Source organism: Bos indicus, chromosome 11 (genome assembly GCF_029378745.1).
Source record: "Bos indicus isolate NIAB-ARS_2022 breed Sahiwal x Tharparkar chromosome 11, NIAB-ARS_B.indTharparkar_mat_pri_1.0, whole genome shotgun sequence".
Taxonomy (NCBI): Eukaryota; Metazoa; Chordata; class Mammalia; order Artiodactyla; family Bovidae; genus Bos; species Bos indicus.
The window spans coordinates 46,124,649-46,142,271 of NC_091770.1; the positions used below are offsets into that span (position 1 = coordinate 46,124,649).

The 17,623-nt window shown below is 47.2% G+C and overlaps 1 non-coding gene and 1 pseudogene across 1 annotated transcript; one reads left to right on the plus strand and one right to left on the minus strand.

Annotated features, from left to right (window-relative positions):
- Positions 1–492: 492 nt before the first annotated feature.
- On the minus strand, positions 493–566 carry TRNAN-AUU (transfer RNA asparagine (anticodon AUU)). The gene has a single exon. It is a non-coding gene; the product is annotated as a tRNA-Asn (tRNA).
- A 13,068-nt stretch (positions 567–13,634) lies between these two features.
- On the plus strand, positions 13,635–14,647 carry LOC109565556 (large ribosomal subunit protein uL16-like; annotated as a pseudogene).
- The last annotated feature ends 2,976 nt before the right edge of the window (positions 14,648–17,623 follow it).

The window sequence follows — 17,623 nt, forward strand, 5'->3', positions numbered from 1 at the left end:
TCACTCTCCTGCCGACCTAGAATCTTTGCACAGGGCTTAGCTTGTGCTGCCCAAACTCCTGGGATGCACCCTGCCTGAACTTGGAGCTTCACAGCCAGGAGCTGGGTTGCTGCCTGCCTTTAGCTTAGACTGAATTTGAGAAATGTATGATGCCTGTCTAACGTATCTCCCTTAAAAATTAACTGGGACCTAGTTGTTTTATTGAAGAGAAAATGAAGACTCAGGAAGTAAGTGTCCTACCCATTTTTGAAAGAAAGTGAAAGTATGAAAGTGAAGTTGCTCAGTTGTTCCGACTCTTTGCGACCCCATGAATTATACAGTCCATGGAATTCTCCAGGTCAGAATACTGGGGTGGGTAGCCTTTCCCTTCTCCAGGGGATCTTCCCAACCCAGCGATCAAACCCAAGTCTCCCACGTGGCAGGCAAATTCTTTACCAGCTGAGCCACAAGGTAAGCCCAACAGTTGAGACATGGCTAGAGTCCAAGCCAATTCGTCCCTGGGTGGGCTCGAACCATGAACCTTTTGATTAATAGCCAAATGCGCTAACCGATTGCGCCACAGAGACTATCCATTTTTGGATGGATATAATCTTAGCTTCCCAGGTGGTTCAGTGATAAAGAACCACTACCAAGCAGGAGATGCAGGTTTGATCCCTGAGTTAGGAGGATCCCCTGGAAAAGGGCATGGCAACTTACTTCAGTATTCTTGCCTGGAGAATCCCATGGACAGAGGAGCCTGGTGGGCTACAGTCCATGGGGTCAAAGAGAGTTGGACACAACTTAGTGACAAAAACAACAACAGTCTTGGCTGAGGATAACTGCTGTGCCTGGCAGCTATTGTTCATGGTCCCCTGTGGCCTGCCGGGTCTGTCCTGGGTCACATACATGGAGGTCCCGAGAGACTGGTGAGCAGACAGGGGACATTGAATGTGCCTGAGAGCTGGAAGTCCCTTAGAGAGGAGCTCAGTTCAGAGGAAAAGGAGCCCAGTGTGACCAGGCTTGTCCTAGAGGACCTCAGCTGTAGTGGGCCAGCCAGGGCTACTCCACTGATATGGTGTCACTAAAGCCTTTATCCAGGTTTGGTCCTTGTGAGAGTGTGCCACGTGGTGTGCGGTGTGTGTGTGCACTGTGTGTGTGCACTGTGTGTGTGGGGAGGTGTCCACAGTGTTGCCCAACAGAAGCTGCAGTGGATTTGGGGGCCAGACCTGGGCCAGACAGGGAGGAAGCAGCTGGAACCGGCAGTTTCATTGAATAAACCATTAATAATACGGTTTTTCCTGTGGTCATGTATGGACGTGACAGTTGGACTGTGAAGAAGGTTGAGCGCCGAAGAATTGATGCTTTTGAACTGTGGTGTTGTAGAAGACTTTTGAGAGTCCCTTGGACTGCAAGGAGATCCAACTAGTCCAGTCTGAAGGAGATCAGCCCTGGGATTTCTTTGGAAGGAATGATACTAAAGCTGAAACTTTAGTACTTTGGCCACCTCATGCCAAGAGTTGACTCATTGGAAAAGACTCTGATGCTGGGAGGGATTGGGGGCAGGAGGAAAAGGGGACGACAGAGGATGAGATGGCTGGATGGCATCACTGACTCGATGGACATGAGTTTGAGTGAACTCTGGGAGTTGGTGATGGACAGGGAGGCCTGGTGTGCTGCAGTTCATGGGGTCACAAAGAGTCAGACACGACTGACAGACTGAACTGAACTGAACTGAACTGAATACAGTGCCACCCACTTTGCAAAGTAGGTTTTCATAGCTGTTTCACGTCATGTCACTGTTTTATTTTTTGCTTTTGTTTTTTGTAAATTTTTGTTTGTGCCACAGGGCATGTGGGATCTTGGGATCTTAGCTCCCCAACTGGGAATCAACCCCATGCCCCCTGCATTTGACTCTCAGAGTCTTAGGCACTGGACCACCAGGGAAGTCCCTACAATCTTGTCACTATTGAGGGGCTCAGTTGTCCAGGGGGCACGTGGTTCCCTCCTTTCTCAGACTCCATCAGCCTCCCTGGGATCTGCTTCAGCCCTGGATTGCAGGGCCTGGTCCTCTCCTACACTGTTTCTCATCTGAAACCCTCAAGTCCATCATCCTTAACCTTTTTCTTTGAGGTGTAATGTACAGACAGTAAAATATATGAGTTCCTTCTCTTTTTAAAATTTTTATTTATTTATTTATTCCTGGCTGCTCTGGGTCTTCGTTGCTGCACTCCGGCTTTCTTTAGTTTCTGCAGCTGGGGCCCACTCTCAAGTTGCAGTGCACGGGCTTCCCTTTTACACCAGCCTTTCCTGCTGCAGAGCACAGGCTCTAGGTGCACAGGCTCCAGTAGTTGTGGAGCACGGGCCTAGCTGCCCCAGGGCATGTGGAATCCTCCTGCCCCAGGGATCAAAACTGTGTCCCCTGCATTGGCAGGCAGATTTTTATCCAGTGCACCACCAGAGGAGTCCCAATACATGAGTTCTTATGCTTGACATTGTGTCCGTGAAATTCCCAAGTTATTGTGGGCAATACAGTTTATTCTCCTTCTAACCCCATTGGATGGATAAGTCACTGTTTATCTTTTCTGGTCTTGATGGGCCTTCAGGTTGTTTCCAGTTTGGGGATTATTGTGAATAAAGATGCCACGAACATTCTTATACATGTCTTTCAGTGGATGCCATTTGAAATTTTTTTTTATTGGAGTATAATTGCTTTACCATGTTGTATTAGTTTCTACTACACAATGAAGTGAATCAGCTATTGCTGTTGTTCAGCCATTCCTTTGTGTCTGACTATTTGGACCCCATGGACAGCAGCATGCCAGGCTTCCCTGTCTCTCAGTTATATGTATACATATATCTACTTCCTCTTGGACCTCCCTCCCACCCCCATCCCACCCCTCTAGGTCATCACAGAGCACAGAGCTGGGCACTCTGTGCTATACAACAGCTTCCTGCTAGCTATCTGTTTTACACATGGTAATGTCTATATGAGCTTCCCTAGTGGCTCAGATGGCAAAGAATCTGCCTGCAATGCAGGAGACCTGGGTTCAGTCTCTGTGTTGGGAAGATCCCCTGGAGGAGGGCATGACAACCCACTCCAGTATTCTTGCCTGGAGAATCCAATGGACAGAGGAGCCTGGTGGGCTACAGTCTATAGGATTGCAAAGAGTTGGACATAACTGAGCGACTAAGCATGCACGCAGTGTCTATGTGTAAATGCTCATCTCCCAGTTCATCCTACCTTCCCCTTGTCCACATATTTGTTCTCTACATCTGTGTCATTATTCCTGCCCTGCAAATAGGTTCATCTGTACCATTTTTCTAGATTCTGCACATTATGCATTAATACACAATATTTGTTTCTCTTTTTCTGACTTACTTCACTCTGTATGACAGACTCTAGGTCCATCCACATCTCTACAAATGACCCAATTTCATTCCTTTTAATAGCTGAGTGATATTCCATTGTACATATGTACCACATCTTCTTTATCCGTTCATCTGTCAATGGATACCCAGGTTGCTTCCATGTCCTGGCAATTGTAAATAGTGCTGCAGTGTCTTTGAACTCACTTTCTGTCCTTCATCTTCTCTGTCACTCATCGAGACCCCAGGTCCTGCAGCCGCACCATCAGTCTAATTCTGTAACCCAGTCTCATTGCTTTTTTGGCCAGATCAGATCAGATCAGTCACTCAGTCATGTCCGACTCTTTGCGACCCCATGAATCGCAGCACGCCAGGCCTCCCTGTCCATCACCAACTCCCGCAGTTCACTCAGACTCACGTCCATCGAGTCAGTGATGCCATCCAGCCATCTCATCCTCTGTTGTCCCCTTCTCCTCTTGCCCCCAATCCCTCCCAGCATCAAGAGTCTTTTCCAATGAGTCAACTCTTGGCATGAGGTGGCCAAAGTACTGGAGTTTCAGCTTTAGCATCATTCCTTCCGAAGAAATCCCAGGGCTGATCTCCTTTAGAATGGACTGGTTGGATCTCCTTGCAGTCCAAGGGACTTTCAAGACTCTTCTCCAACACCATAGTTCAAAAGCATCAATTCTTCGGTGCTCAGCCGTCTTCACAGTCCAACTCTCACATCCATACACGACCACAGGAAAAACCATAGCCTTGACTAGATGAACATTTGTTGGCAAAGTAATGTCTCTGCTTTTGAATATGTTATCTAGGTTGGTCATAACTTTCCTTCCAAGGAGTAAGCGTCTTTTAATTTCATGGCTGCAGTCACCATCTGCAGTGATTTTGGAGCCCCCAAAAATCAAGTCTGACACTGTTTCCACTGTTTCCCCATCTATTTCCCATGAAGTGATGGGACTGGATGCCATGATCTTCGTTTTCTGAATGTTGAGCTTTAAGCCAACTTTTTCACTCTCCTCTTTCACTTTCAACAAGTGACTTTTTAGTTCCTCTTTACTTTCTGCCATAAGGGTGGTGTCATCTGCATATCTGAGGTTATTGATATTTCTCCCAGCAATCTTGATTCCAGCTTGTGTTTCTTCCAGCCCAGCATTTCTCATGATGTACTCTGCATATAAGTTAAATAAGCAGGGTGACAATATACAGCCTTGACGTACTCCTTTTCCTATTTGGAACCAGTCTGTTGTTCCATGTCCAGTTGGTTCCTGCAAAAGGAGGTCTTCACCTGTGGCTCCCCCTTCCCTGCCCTCTGCCCTCATTCTACTGCTACTACCTCTTGCCACTGACATCCCACAGGGTCCAAGTCTCCAGTCCTGTGACCTTGGGCCTTTTCTGCCCCTGGTTTTTCTGTAGCACTGTCACTGCTCATGGTTCCTTCTTTCCTTCTGGGGTTGCTGGGACAGCCCTTCCTCCTACTTCTTCCCTGTAAATCTGGCAGCTCCCTCTCAGCTTCTTTTGCTGGGTCCTCTCCTGCCTCGGCCCCCACATGGTTGTTGCCAGGACTCTGTGCTCAGCTTTCTTCTGCTCCTGTCTCTCTGAGGGGCCCACCTGCCACTGGGTCTTCAGCTACCATAGTTGCTCAAGCAACATCCCTCATCCTCAATCTCACTTCCCCAAACCCAAAGGATTTCAAACTCATTTGGTGGCAGCGTTGATTGACCTGACCTGAGGTTGTTTATTGTCTTTGTGGACCTACTTCGTGTGAATGAATATTCATGGCTTGGCAGCAGGAATGCTAATGTATTAGATTATGGGCTGTTGCATCAGACCTCAGCAAGTGTGTGATCATGCATATATACAGTAAATCATGTGTTACCTCCTTAGACTCAGAAAATACTGACTTCTGAGATATATCAGGCCCCAAGGGTGTCAGGTCAGTGCTGGTGGAGCCCGAATGCTCTCTCTAGTTTGTGGACGAAGGCTTTGTCTTAACAAGCCCCTGCTCTTCTTGCTGATATTTCTGGTTTGGTGGTCATATACTTGCAGGTTTCTCAGTGTCTCATCCTCATTTCCCTCCAGAATCCCTTTCGGTTAATCAGTCCCCAGGTCCTGATGAGCCCAGTGACTCCCTGGCCAGCTCTCCCTTACCCCCTCCTCATGAATCCAGGCGCTCACAGCTCCTGCCTGGGCCATGGAGGTCAGCTTGGCAGCTCCCCTCATCCTAGCCTGCCCAGCCTCCCCTGCTCTGACACCAGAGCGGCTTTGACACCTCATCCTGCTCAAAACGCTGCCAGGGCTCCCCACCAGCTGCGGAGTCCAGGTCAAGCTCTTTTATTAGGGCACAGGAACCTTCTTAATCTGGTCTTGCCCCCTCCCCCACCCGCTGTGGGCCCTGGGAACAGTTGTGGGTTCATGACCCCTCTTTCCCCCTTTTACAGCTGCAGTTGCTTGGCTAGGAATTTTTCATATAATCTCCGGGGAAGCTCCTGCTTACTTTTCAAGAGGCTGGTGGGCATCACCTTCTGGAATTGCCCTTATCCCAACAGATGTGCTTTCCTGTCCCTCCGGATGGCTGTGTCTGGACATTGTGGGCAGTATTGATTGGCTTGTGTGGGAGGTTGTGGGGGGAGGTGAATGTGGAGGGGTTGGGGGGGATGGGCATGGTGGGGATGGGAGTGGTGGGGGTAGGGTGAATGGTACAGTCAGCACCAATGGGCTCATCCCTTAATGCCCCAAGGCAGTTCAGGGCAGATGTTCACAATATGCATAAAGGAAAAAAAAAGAGGTTTTACTCAAAAAACAGAGAATCTTAATGTATACATCATTTTCTGTTCCTTTTTCAGTTAGCATAAACATTTCTTGAAATTTCTATGTCATTTTATGTAGTTGAAATTTTATTATTGAAATAAAGATACCAAAAATAAATTAAATATGGTCCTGCATTTTACCCAGACCCTCCCCTGGGTGATTCATATGCATGTTAAGCCACTCTTCATTTGAATTATTTTTTTCAGCCTTTGTGTATGCGATTTGTTAATGGTTGACAAGCCTGTGCAAATGCAATTTGGGGTTCTGATTTTCTTTTCCCCATGTGGGAAAAGCATTTTCACGTTTTCTGAGTTAATCTTCTTGACCACAATTAGCAAAGTTTGTGTAATAATTTATAAATAACAGAGTCTCCTCTTCTCTAGATGGACATTGAAGGAGCCTTTGATTTTTCATGAATTCTCTCTCTCTTTTTTTTAAATTAAGGTAGAGTTGATTTACAATGTTATTTAGTTCCAGGTGTACAGCAAAGTGATTCTTTTTCAGTTTCTTTTCCCTGATAGGTTATTGCAAAATATTGAGTATAGTTCCCTGGGTTATACAGTAGCTCCTTATTGCTTATCTATTTTCTGTTGTATACATAGTAAAGTGTGTATGGAGTTTCTCTGGTGATTCAGATGGTAAAGAATCTGCCTGCAATGTGGGAGATCCTGGTTTGACCCCTGGGTTGGGGAGATCCCCTGGAGAAGGGCATGGCAACCCACTCCTGTTGTTTGCCAGGAAATTTTCCTTGCTAGGAAAATTCCAGACAGAGAAGCCTGATGGGCTACAGTTCATGGGGTCGCAAAGAGTTGGACACGACTGAGCAATTCTCACACACCCACACACAGTGTGTATATGTTAATCTCAAACTCTTAATTTATCTGTCCCCCATCCGTGAATCCTCTTCTTGCATTTAGCTTTTTCTGTTTTCTGTATACTTTTAGGATGGATTCTCAGAACAGGATTGTTCCAAGGAAATGTACATTTTCATGACTTGATCTGCAAAACCAAGTGGTTTTCTAAAGCAAGTCTCATTTCCCTGGGGGACTAGTTGATGACACAAAACACTGTGCGCAGGAGGGGTGGTCATTCTAGGAACACGGCCTATTAGACAAGCTGACCTCCCATCCACTTGAGTCCTGCCTGATTCTGTTGCAGGAAGGCAGATCCCTTCCACAGCCCAAAACTGGGCTCTTGTCTAACACTCAGAAATGAATTGTCCAAGGAGACACAAATGCTGACAAAGCAAGAGATTTTATTGGGAAAGGGCGCCCAGGTGCAGAGCAGTAGGGTAAGGGAACCCAGGAGAACTGCTCTGCTGTGTGGCTCACAGTCTTGGGTTTGATGGTGATGGAATTAGTTTCCGGGTGGTCTTTGATCAATCATTCTAACTCAGTCTTTCCTGGTGGTGCACGCATCACTCAGCCAAGATGGATGCTAGCGGGAGGGATTCTGGGAAGTGGATGGACACGCGTTGTCTCCTTTTGACCTTTCCCGAATTCTTCCGGTTGGTGGTGGCTTATTAGTTCCGTATTCCTTATCAGGATCTCCTGTCATAAAACAACTCATGCAAATGGTTACTATGGTGCCTGGCCAGGGTGGGCGGTTTCAATCAGTGTGCTTCCCGTAACAATTCTATATGAGATGTGGGGCCTGGCCAGGCTTCAGAAGGATTTACCAGATGATAAAACAATAAAACATTGGGATATGACCCTTCTCTCCTACCCTCTGCTCATTTCTACCTTGGGCTGAACTCCTGACAATTCCTGGGCATTTCTGTTCTTACCCCTGAAGTGCATCTGGCTAATGGGTCTAGTGTAAGAGGGACCAGTAGCCCCAGAAGGGAGGTGACTGTTTTCCTCCTTTGCCGCCACAAACTGCAATGGAGTGGTGACTGATTCCCAAGGGCAGGCTACAGAGAACGCGCTAGGAAGTGAATCTCCCCCCACCCCTGCCGCTAAATCTTCCTACCAACCCACTGCTGGTGGGCTTCTCTGGTGGTCCAGTAACTAAGACTCCATCCGCACTCCCAATGCAGGGGGCCAGGGTTCGATCCCTGGTCCAGAGACTAGATCCCACATGCTGCAACTAAGAGTTTTAATGTCACAACTAAAGATCCTGAATGCTGCAATGAAGATCAGAGATTCCGTGTGCTGCAACTAAGACCTGGTGCAGCAGAATAAATAAATATTAAAAAAAAACAAACAGTGCTCATGTTGTCTGTGGTGGCGGCTGACCTTTAGAAGGAGGGGCGGTGAAAGGACAGGTGAAGCCTCCAAGGAGTGAGTGAGGTTCTAGAGCAAGTCCTTCACCCAGCCCAGCCTTTGTTGGCCTCTCTAGAAAAAGAGGATAATAATCATGGTGATAATATCTACATCACAGGGCTGAGGTGAGAAGCAAATGAGAAAATGAATTTGGGACACAGTCAGTCCTATCCAGACACTGAATATTTCCAGAGGCATGAGACTCCCAAGGTAGGGTGATCTCAGCTTCTTCTTGCACTCATTACATCTATCGTTGGCTGGATGTGTTGAATGACTTTTAAAAGCCAAGGTCCTGAAATTTTGTTATATATTAGAGTCACCTTGGTGGCTCAGAAGGTAAAGAACATGCCTACAATGCAGGAGACCTGAGTTCAATCACTGGGTCGGGAAGACCTCCTGGAGAAGGAAATGGCCACCCACTCCATTATTCTTGCCTGGACGAGCCCATGCACAGAGGAACCTGGAGGGCTATAGTCCTGGCGGGCTACTTTTGTGGTTGTGAAGAGTCAGACATGACTAAGCAACTAACACACAGAGTCACCCAGGGAGCAAAAATGCCCCATGGCTGAATCCTACCCTAGACCAGTTTCATGAAACTCTCAGAGAGGGAGGGGTTCCCCCCACTAGGCTGTTACTCAGCACTGGCTTTGGCCATCCTTGACTTCAATGTGCCCACCTGCCCTTGCCTGACTGCTTCCCATTCACTAGAGACTTCATTTTAATTTATTTATTTTTCTTTTGGCTGCTCTGGGTCTTGTTGTGGCACATGGGCTTCTCTGGTTGTGGCTCGCAGGCTTAGTTGCCCTGAGGCATGTGGGATCTTTGTTCCTTGACCAGGGATTGAACCCTCATCCCCTGCATTGGTAGGCAGATTCTCAACCACTGGACCACCAGGTAAGTCATATGTCAGAGGTTTTAAAACTCCCTTAGTCATTCCAACTTGCCAGCTAAGGCTCCACTCTTGTCACTGAAATATAGTGAGATGGGCATCATGCAACTATCTGAGCCCTTGTGAGCAATGCAGACTCCTGGGACCTACCCCATACCTCCTGAGTCAGAAGTTGCATTTTATTTATTTATTTATTTTCTTCTTTATTTTTTAAAAATTTATTTATTTTAATTGGAAGCTAATTACTTTACAATATTGTAGTGGTTTTGCCGTTGACATGAATCAGTCTTGGGTGTACATGTGTTCCCTATCCTGAACCCCCTGCCCCTTAGAAGTTGCATTTTAACTAGACTCCTGGATGATTCACATGCATATTGAAGTTTGAGAAGCACTGAACTGGCCTCTGACTCCTGGCTGACCCTTCTCATGTGTCCTCCTCCACCCTGAGCCGTGGCAATCCACCCCTGGGTACATGGGACCAGATCATTCTTCTCTTACACTCCTTTGCTCTCATCACCTCCCAGAGAAAGTCTCCACCTGTTAGTGTGGCCTGGAAAGCTGGCCACAGTGAGCCCCAGCTGACACCCCAACTCTGTACCCCAATCAAGCATGTCTGTGACTTCCACATGCTTGCCAGGCTGTCGATCAGCACCCTTGGAGGTAGCCCTTGAGTGGCTAATTCCTCCTCCAGGAAGCCGTCCCTGACCTCCCCTGGGTTCTCTGGGCATGTTTAGTTACTAAGTCGTGTCCGACTCTTTTGTGATCCCATGGACTGTAACCAGCCAGGCTCCTCTGTCCATGGAATTTCCCAGGTAAGATACTGGAGTGGGTAGCTATTTCCATTTCCAGGGGATCTTCCTGACCCAGGGATCGAAACCAAGTCTCTGACATTGCAGTTGGATTCTTTACCACTGAGCCAGTAGGTTTCTCGTTTCACTGTTTCCTATTAATGAGCATTGTTTGTCTTCTTCAGCTACTTAAGGGCAGGTAACACTTCATAGTTTCTCTAAAATTTTTATTTTATTTCTGGCTACGCTGAGTACTTCACTGCTGTGTGCAGGCTTTCTCTAGTTGCTGCTATGCTATGCTATGCTAAGTCACTTCAGTCGTGTTCTACTCTGTGTGACCCCATAGACGGCAGCGCACCAGGCTCCCCTGTCCCTGGGACTCTCCAGGCAAGAACACTGGAGTGGGTTGCCATTTCCTTCTCCAATGCATGAAAGTGAAAAGTGAAAGTAAAGTCGCTTAGTCGTGTCCGACTCTTAGCGACCCCATGGACTGCAGCCTACCAGACTCCTCCGTCCATGGGATTTTCCAGGCAAGAGTACTGGAGTGGGGTGCCATTGTCTTCCAGTTACTGAGAGCAGGTCTAATCTCTAGTTGCGGTATGAGGGCTTCTCATTGCAGTGTCTTCTCACTGCAGTGTCTTCTCTTGCTGCGGTTCTCAGCCTCTAGGCCACAAGGGCTGCAATAGTTATAATGCTCAGGCTTAGTTGCTCTGTGGCATGTGGGATCTTCCTGGACCAGGGATTGAACTTGTGTCCCTTGCATTGGCAGGTGGATTCTTGAGCACTGGACCACCAAGGAAGTCCTCTTCATAGTTTTAAATCCAGCTTCTAGCAGAAGCTTGGCATGAAGTAGACACTTAATGAATGCACAGTGTCTGACTAGATGGATTTATGTGCAAGAAAATACGGCACGTAATACTGAAATGCACCATATCTCTGACTCTCGTGCAGCTTCCCTTTGCCCTGACCCTCTGTGCAAGCCGGCACTCATCCTACCTAGTCCCCTCCTGTCTCTCCTGATCACAGCAAGGAGAGGTGTGGGTCTCTGTCAGGGGTGGAGCCTGCCCCTGCCTGTGGCTCTCAAGCCCCGTGACCCAGCCTCAGGCATGTCTGGCAGGTCTCAGATGCCCTTCCAACATGCCCCAGGATGTCACTACCCTTATGACCTAAAGCGAAGAGGAATTAAAGAGCCTCTTCATGAAGGTGAAAGATGAGAGTGAAAAAGCTGGCTTAAAACTCAACACTCAGAAAACTAAGATCAAGGCATCCAGTCCCGTCACTTCATGGCAAATAGACGGGGAAACAAAGGAAACAGTGACAGACTATTTTCTTGAAGATGGTGTTTGGTAGCCATGAAATTAAAAGATGCTTGCTTGGAAGAAAAGCTATGACAAACCTAGACAGCATATTAAAAAGCAGAAACATTACTTTGCCAACAAAGGTCCATTTAGTCAAACTATGGTTTTTCCAGTAGTCATGTATGAATGTAAGATCTGGACCATAAAGAAGGCTGAGCGCTGAAGAATCGATGCTTTTGAACTGTGGTGTTGGAGAAGACTCTTGAGAATCCCTTGGACTGCAAGGAGATCAAAGCAGTCAATCCTAATGGAAATCAACCCTGAATATTCATTGGAAGGACTGATGTTAAAGCTGAAACTCCAATACTTTGGCCCCCTGATGCAAAAGACTGACTCATTGGGAAAGACCCTGATGCTGGGAAAGATTGAAGGCAGGAGGAGGGGATGACAGAGGATGAGTTGGTTAGATGGCATCACCAACTCGATGGACATGCGTCTGAGCAAGCTCTGGGAGTTGGTGATGGACAGAAAAGCCAGGGATGCTGCAGTCCATGGGGTCATAAAGAGTTGGACGTGACTGAGCAACTGAACAACAAACCTGCCCCAGACCTGTCTTGGGGCCTTCCTGTAGCACCTCACCCTCTGCCCATCAGGATCACCAAGCTACATGGTTTACATTGAGTCTTGCCCCAAGGCCACAGGTGTGAGGCCTTGTACCACGGCCAAGAAGAGGAGCCCAGAACCAAGGTCACCTCTGAAGCTAAATGAGCCCCTTTGTAACTCTTGCCAAAAGCCCCGATCATCACTAACAAGCTTTATGTTGAAAATTAGGCAAAGATGCCCACTCCAGTAATCATCATGCATACTAAGTTACTTCATTCATGTCTGACTCTTTGCAACCTCATGGACTATAGCCCACCAGGCTCCTCTGTCCCTCAATCAAGAATACTGGAGTGGGTTATCCTAACCAATCACCTAATGTCAACCTTCTGGCAAGAATTTTCTTTGTCTTGAGGCTATAAAAATTGACAATTAACCCACAAAAACTGTGGCCTCTTCCTGGTCTGTCAGGAGGTCGGCCCACTGCACTCACAGTGCCCTTGTTATCTCTGCTCTTTGTTCTTTTTAAACTCCTTTCCTTCCAAAATGCTCTTTGTCTGGAAATTCTTTTCCAACCCGGGCTCAGACTGCCTCATCAGTTTAGGGACAGGAGGGCACTATCTCCCAGGCTGTGGCTTCTTCTACCTCCTGCCAGCCTCAGATCCTGTGGGGACCCTGGGTCTGCAAGATTGTGTTAGGGGTAGACGAGGCCTCACCTCATTCCCTCAGGGGCCAATTTTTCCTAAAAGAGTGGCCCCAAAGTGCTGTATGATGTCCTGAGGGGGAATGTTGGCCCCTCGCCTCCCTACCCCCACCCTGTTCTCTTGTAGGATGGTCAGAATGGCCGAGTGGCCAGTCAGTACGCACGCATACACTCATGCCCATTTTCACATCTGCACTCACACCCACACAACAAACTCCCAGACACTTCCTTTATTTTGATGGTGAGAGAGACAGGATCTTGCAAGTTTCCTAACGTCTTACCCCAAATGTCTCCCTCCATGGTCCCCCACCCATTTAGGGGACTGGCCTTTGCCCTGGGTGGGGCAGGATTGGGGCAGAATTGTATGTGGGCCCTGACTCAGCCCCAGGCCCTTCTTGCAAGTGGAGTCACGTCCCTCCTTATTCACCTGGGGGTGACGGGTGATGTGTCCTTTGGCTGTTGTGGCCACATCAGAGGGGAGGAGCCCCCTTGGACCAGCCCGGGCTCCCATGGCCAATGGCCTGTAGGCAGTGCCCAGCCTCCACTGTCCTCGTGGGTCAATTTCTTTTCAGCCCCTAAGCACTGGGCACACTGTGGGCTACATGAAATCTCTTTCTCTTCTAAACTAATACAAATCCTACATTTCCAGAAGATCTCATTCAGGATGCCCCTTTGTTGAAAAACAAAACAAAACAAAACAAAAAAAACTTCCTGGGATTTCCCTGGTGGTCCAGTGGTTAAAATTACATGCTTCCAATGTAGGGGGAGTGGGTTCCATCCTTGCTCAGCGAACTAAGATCCCACGTGCTGCATAGTGCTGCCAAGAAAAACAAACAAACAAACAAAAAGTCTTCCTGATGACTCTTTCCCTTTGGCATGCCCACTGAAGATCCTGCTGTTGCCATGAGCTTCTGCCCTGCCTGGTGTTACTGGTAACATGAAAACAAGCTGAACCCAGAGTCTCACTTCTGCTGAAATGTCCCTGATGCCAAGATCCACATCTTTGACCTAGGGTAGAAGAAGGCAAAAGTGGATGAGTTCCCACTCTGTGGGCACACAGTGTCTGATGAGGATAGGCAGCTGTCCTCCGAGGCCCCAGAGGCTGCCTCTGTGTGTGCCAACACGTACATGGTGAAAAGCTGTGGCAAAGATAGCTTTCACATCCAAGTGTGGCTCTACCCCTTCACATCACCTGCATCAACAAGATGCTGTTCTGTGCTCTTAGGCTCTGATAGGCTCCAGACAGGTATGCACGGTGCCTTTGGAAAGCGCCAGGACCCAGTGACCAGGGTCCACACTGGCCAAATTATAATGTCCATCTGTACCAAGCTGCAGAGCAAGGAGCATGTGATTGAGGCCCTGGTGTGTGCTAAGTTGCTCAGATGTGTCCAAATCTTTGTGACCCCATGGACTGTAGCCTGCCGGGATCCTCTGTCCATGGGATTCTCTAGGCAAGAATACTGCAGTGGGTTGCCATGTTCTCCTCCAGGGCATCTTTCCCAGCCAGGGATCGAACCCATGTCTCCTGTGGCTTCTGCTTTGCAGGCAGATTCTTTGCCGCTGAGCCACCAGGGAAGCCCTGAGACTCTGTTCATGGCCAGATTCAAGTTCCCTGGCCACCAGAAGATCCCTGTCTCCAAGAAGTGGGGGGTTTACTGAGTTTATTAATTATTTTTAAAAAATCTATTTATCTGCCTGCATCAGGCGGGTCTTAGTTGTGGCATTCGAGATCTGTAGTTGTAGCATGTGAACTGTTAGTTGTATTATGTGGGATCTCAGTTCCCTGACCAGAGATTGAACCCAGGTCCCCTGTCTCGGGAGCTCCAAGTCTTAGCCACCGGACCATTGGAGAAGTCCCGGGACTTACTAAGTTTAATGTAGATGAATTTGAAAACATGATGACAGAAAAGTGGCTCATCCCAGATGACTGTGGTCAAACACATCCTTAATTGTTGCCCCTGGGCAAATGGTAGGCCTTGTGCTCAGGAGAGCCTGGCGCTGTCCCCTTCTTATCACACTCACCAATAAATTCTACTTTCCTGTTAAAACAGAATAAAGGCCTTCCTGATGTATTGCTCCACTTCCCATCTTGATCCCTCCACGTACCAGCCACCCCTGTGTGAGGAAGCCTGGTCTACAGGAAGTTTCTGGTGATTTTGAGAGGGTTTCTCCAAACTCAGGGGAACAAAATGCCCCTCAAACTCTGTACTGCAGTGGACCAATTGTGTGGAATAATGCCTCCGGCTGAAGGTGGAGGTGAAGTGTGAGCGGTGACTGACCTACCCCATGCCCTGGGTGAGTGTCAGGTGGCCACGGGGAACAAGGCCATCACATGCTGGGCTTGGACACCTTCCAAACAGGCACAGCCTGGGTGTGAGAGTCAACAGGATTGCAGGCTGAACGGTCCTGTTTTTACGCTGCCTCTGGGTGGATGGGAGGGGCCCGGCTGGGAGCTCAGAAGAAAGTGGGAGCAGAAGTGACCATTCTAGGTGGTAATGTGGCCACCTTGGACCTCCTTAATTAAAATATATATTTTTAAAAGTTGGAAATAATTCCAACTTTTATGAAAAGTTGTAAAAATAAAACATAGTTCAAAGAACATCTTTATTCTTTTTGCCAAGATTTACCTATTGTTGGGAATTCCCTGGCAGTCCAGTGGTGGTGTTGTTGCTGTTCAGTCACTTCAGCCGTGTCCGACTTTTTGTGATCCCATGGACTGTAGCCTGCCAGGCTCCTCTGTCTGTGGAATTTTCCAGGCAAGTTTACTGGAGTGGGTAGCCATTTCCTTCTCCAGGGGATCTTACCGACCCAGGGATTGAATCTGAGTCTCCTGTGTTTCCTGTACTGCAGGCGGCTTCTTTACTGCTAAGCCAGCAGGGAAGTCCCCAGTGGTTAGGACTCCACATTTTTCACTGTTGAGTCCCCAGGTTTAATCCCTGGGGCAGAAACTAAAATTCCACAAGCTGTGTGCCTCCCCCACCACCGAAAATAAAAAAGATTTACCTGTTGCTAACATTTTACTCCATTTGTTTTATCGTTTTATCATCTGTCCCCGCCAGTATGCACACACACAAATGGACACGCACACACATATGTGTACATGCATAATTTTTTCCCTAAACAATCTGAAGGTAAGTTACACATGTCATGACCTTCACCCTGAATACTTCGATATTTTCCAAGAATATTTTTCTTGTGGTGTCAACTTTAGAAATTGACCTAGAGCCAGTGCTTTAAGCTGCCGTTGATCTTCTAGTCCTATTCGTTGATCTTATTATGTCCTTGGGTTAAATCCCCTTCCCTGATTGAATATCTGAGAGTAGATACTACAATTAGTTGGCATGTCTCTTTAGCCTCCTCCTCTGAAACATTCCTTCTGCTTTTGTCTTCCGCGCTGTTGAAAAGTCTTGGTGAGGACTCTAAGCAGAGGTGGGTGAAAATGAGCTAACGTACCTCCTGCAGCCTCCATACTCTTGCCTCACCATCTAACCGTTGTTCATTTGGAATTACCAAGTATGGGACTCTTTCACTGAAATATTTTCTTCCCCCAAGATAATTTCTATCCCTTCAACAGTGCCTAACTTCATTTAGTTTGGCCATTTTGGAGAGAACAAACTTGTGTTCCTTTTTAAAAGAGGACATGCTACATCCTTTAAGTCTTTCTGGATGATCTACATCAAAACTCTAAATGGAAATCATCGTGCTTTGTTGCAAAACCAGCAATTATGGACCCTTAGGGCCTGTTTGGGTTTCCCTGGTGGCTCAGATGGTAAAGAATCCATCTGCAATGCAGATACCTGGGTTTGATCCCTGGGTTGGGAAGATACCTTGGAGGAGGGTATGGTAAACCACTCCAGTATTCTAACCTGAGGATTCTCCGTGGACAGAGACTGGTGGGCTACAGTTCATGGAGTTGCAAAGAGTCGGACATGACTGAGGGACTAAGCACAGCACAGCACAGGGCCTGTTTACAGCTCTGCACTAAATGGTCGCAATTACTCTGCTCTTGGGTACTCATTTTTGTATTTTTTTTTTTCCTGATTCTGAGATTCTACTCATCTGCCATTTCTTACAGCTCCTGGTACACTTCTAGGGCTTTCCTGATAATTCAGAGGGTAAAGACTCCACCTGCAGGGCAGGAGACACAGGAGATGTGGGTTTGATCCCTGGGTCAGGAAGATCCTCTGGAGAAGGAAATAGTAACCCACTCCAGTATTTTTGCCTGGAGAATTCCATGGACAGGGGAACCTGGCAGGCTACAGTCCATGGGGTTGCAAAGAGTCAGACACAACTGAGCAACTAGGCACACTTCTAGCAATTCTTTTTTTCTTTTTACAGTTTATTTTTATTTATTTGGCTGTGTCAGGTCTTGGTTGTGACATGCAGGATCTTTCTTTGTGCTCGGACTCCAGAATGCATGACTCAGTAGTCGAAGCTCAGTACTCCCTGGCATGTGGGATCTTAGTTCCCTGGCCAGGTCACCTGCATCTCAAGGTGGATTTTTAACCCCTGAGCCACCAAGGAAGTCTCCAGAAATGACTTCTTTAAATGGCCTTGGGCTAGGAAGATTGGATAACCCAACATGCAAGAATTGTTAGTAAAGCAAGAATCCTAAGTGCTTTTTTTCTTTATTAGACACTTTTATTTATTTATTAAAAAAAAATCTTTTAAACAAAATTCACATTTTATTTAGGTTGAAATTAACTATGCAAAATTGATTTCCTTCACTAAAAATACCCACAATACTTTGTGTATTATTCCTAGGTAAACCACAAAACACTTATATTTTTAGGTTTTCTAGGTTTTGCTTGTAAATCAAGATGAGGCAGTAGACACAGTCATGTCTTCTGCTCAGCCAATAGCTTGATTGTCATGCCGCATTTAGTAAGTGAATGATGGAAAATATTGAAGTTTATCATGAATTT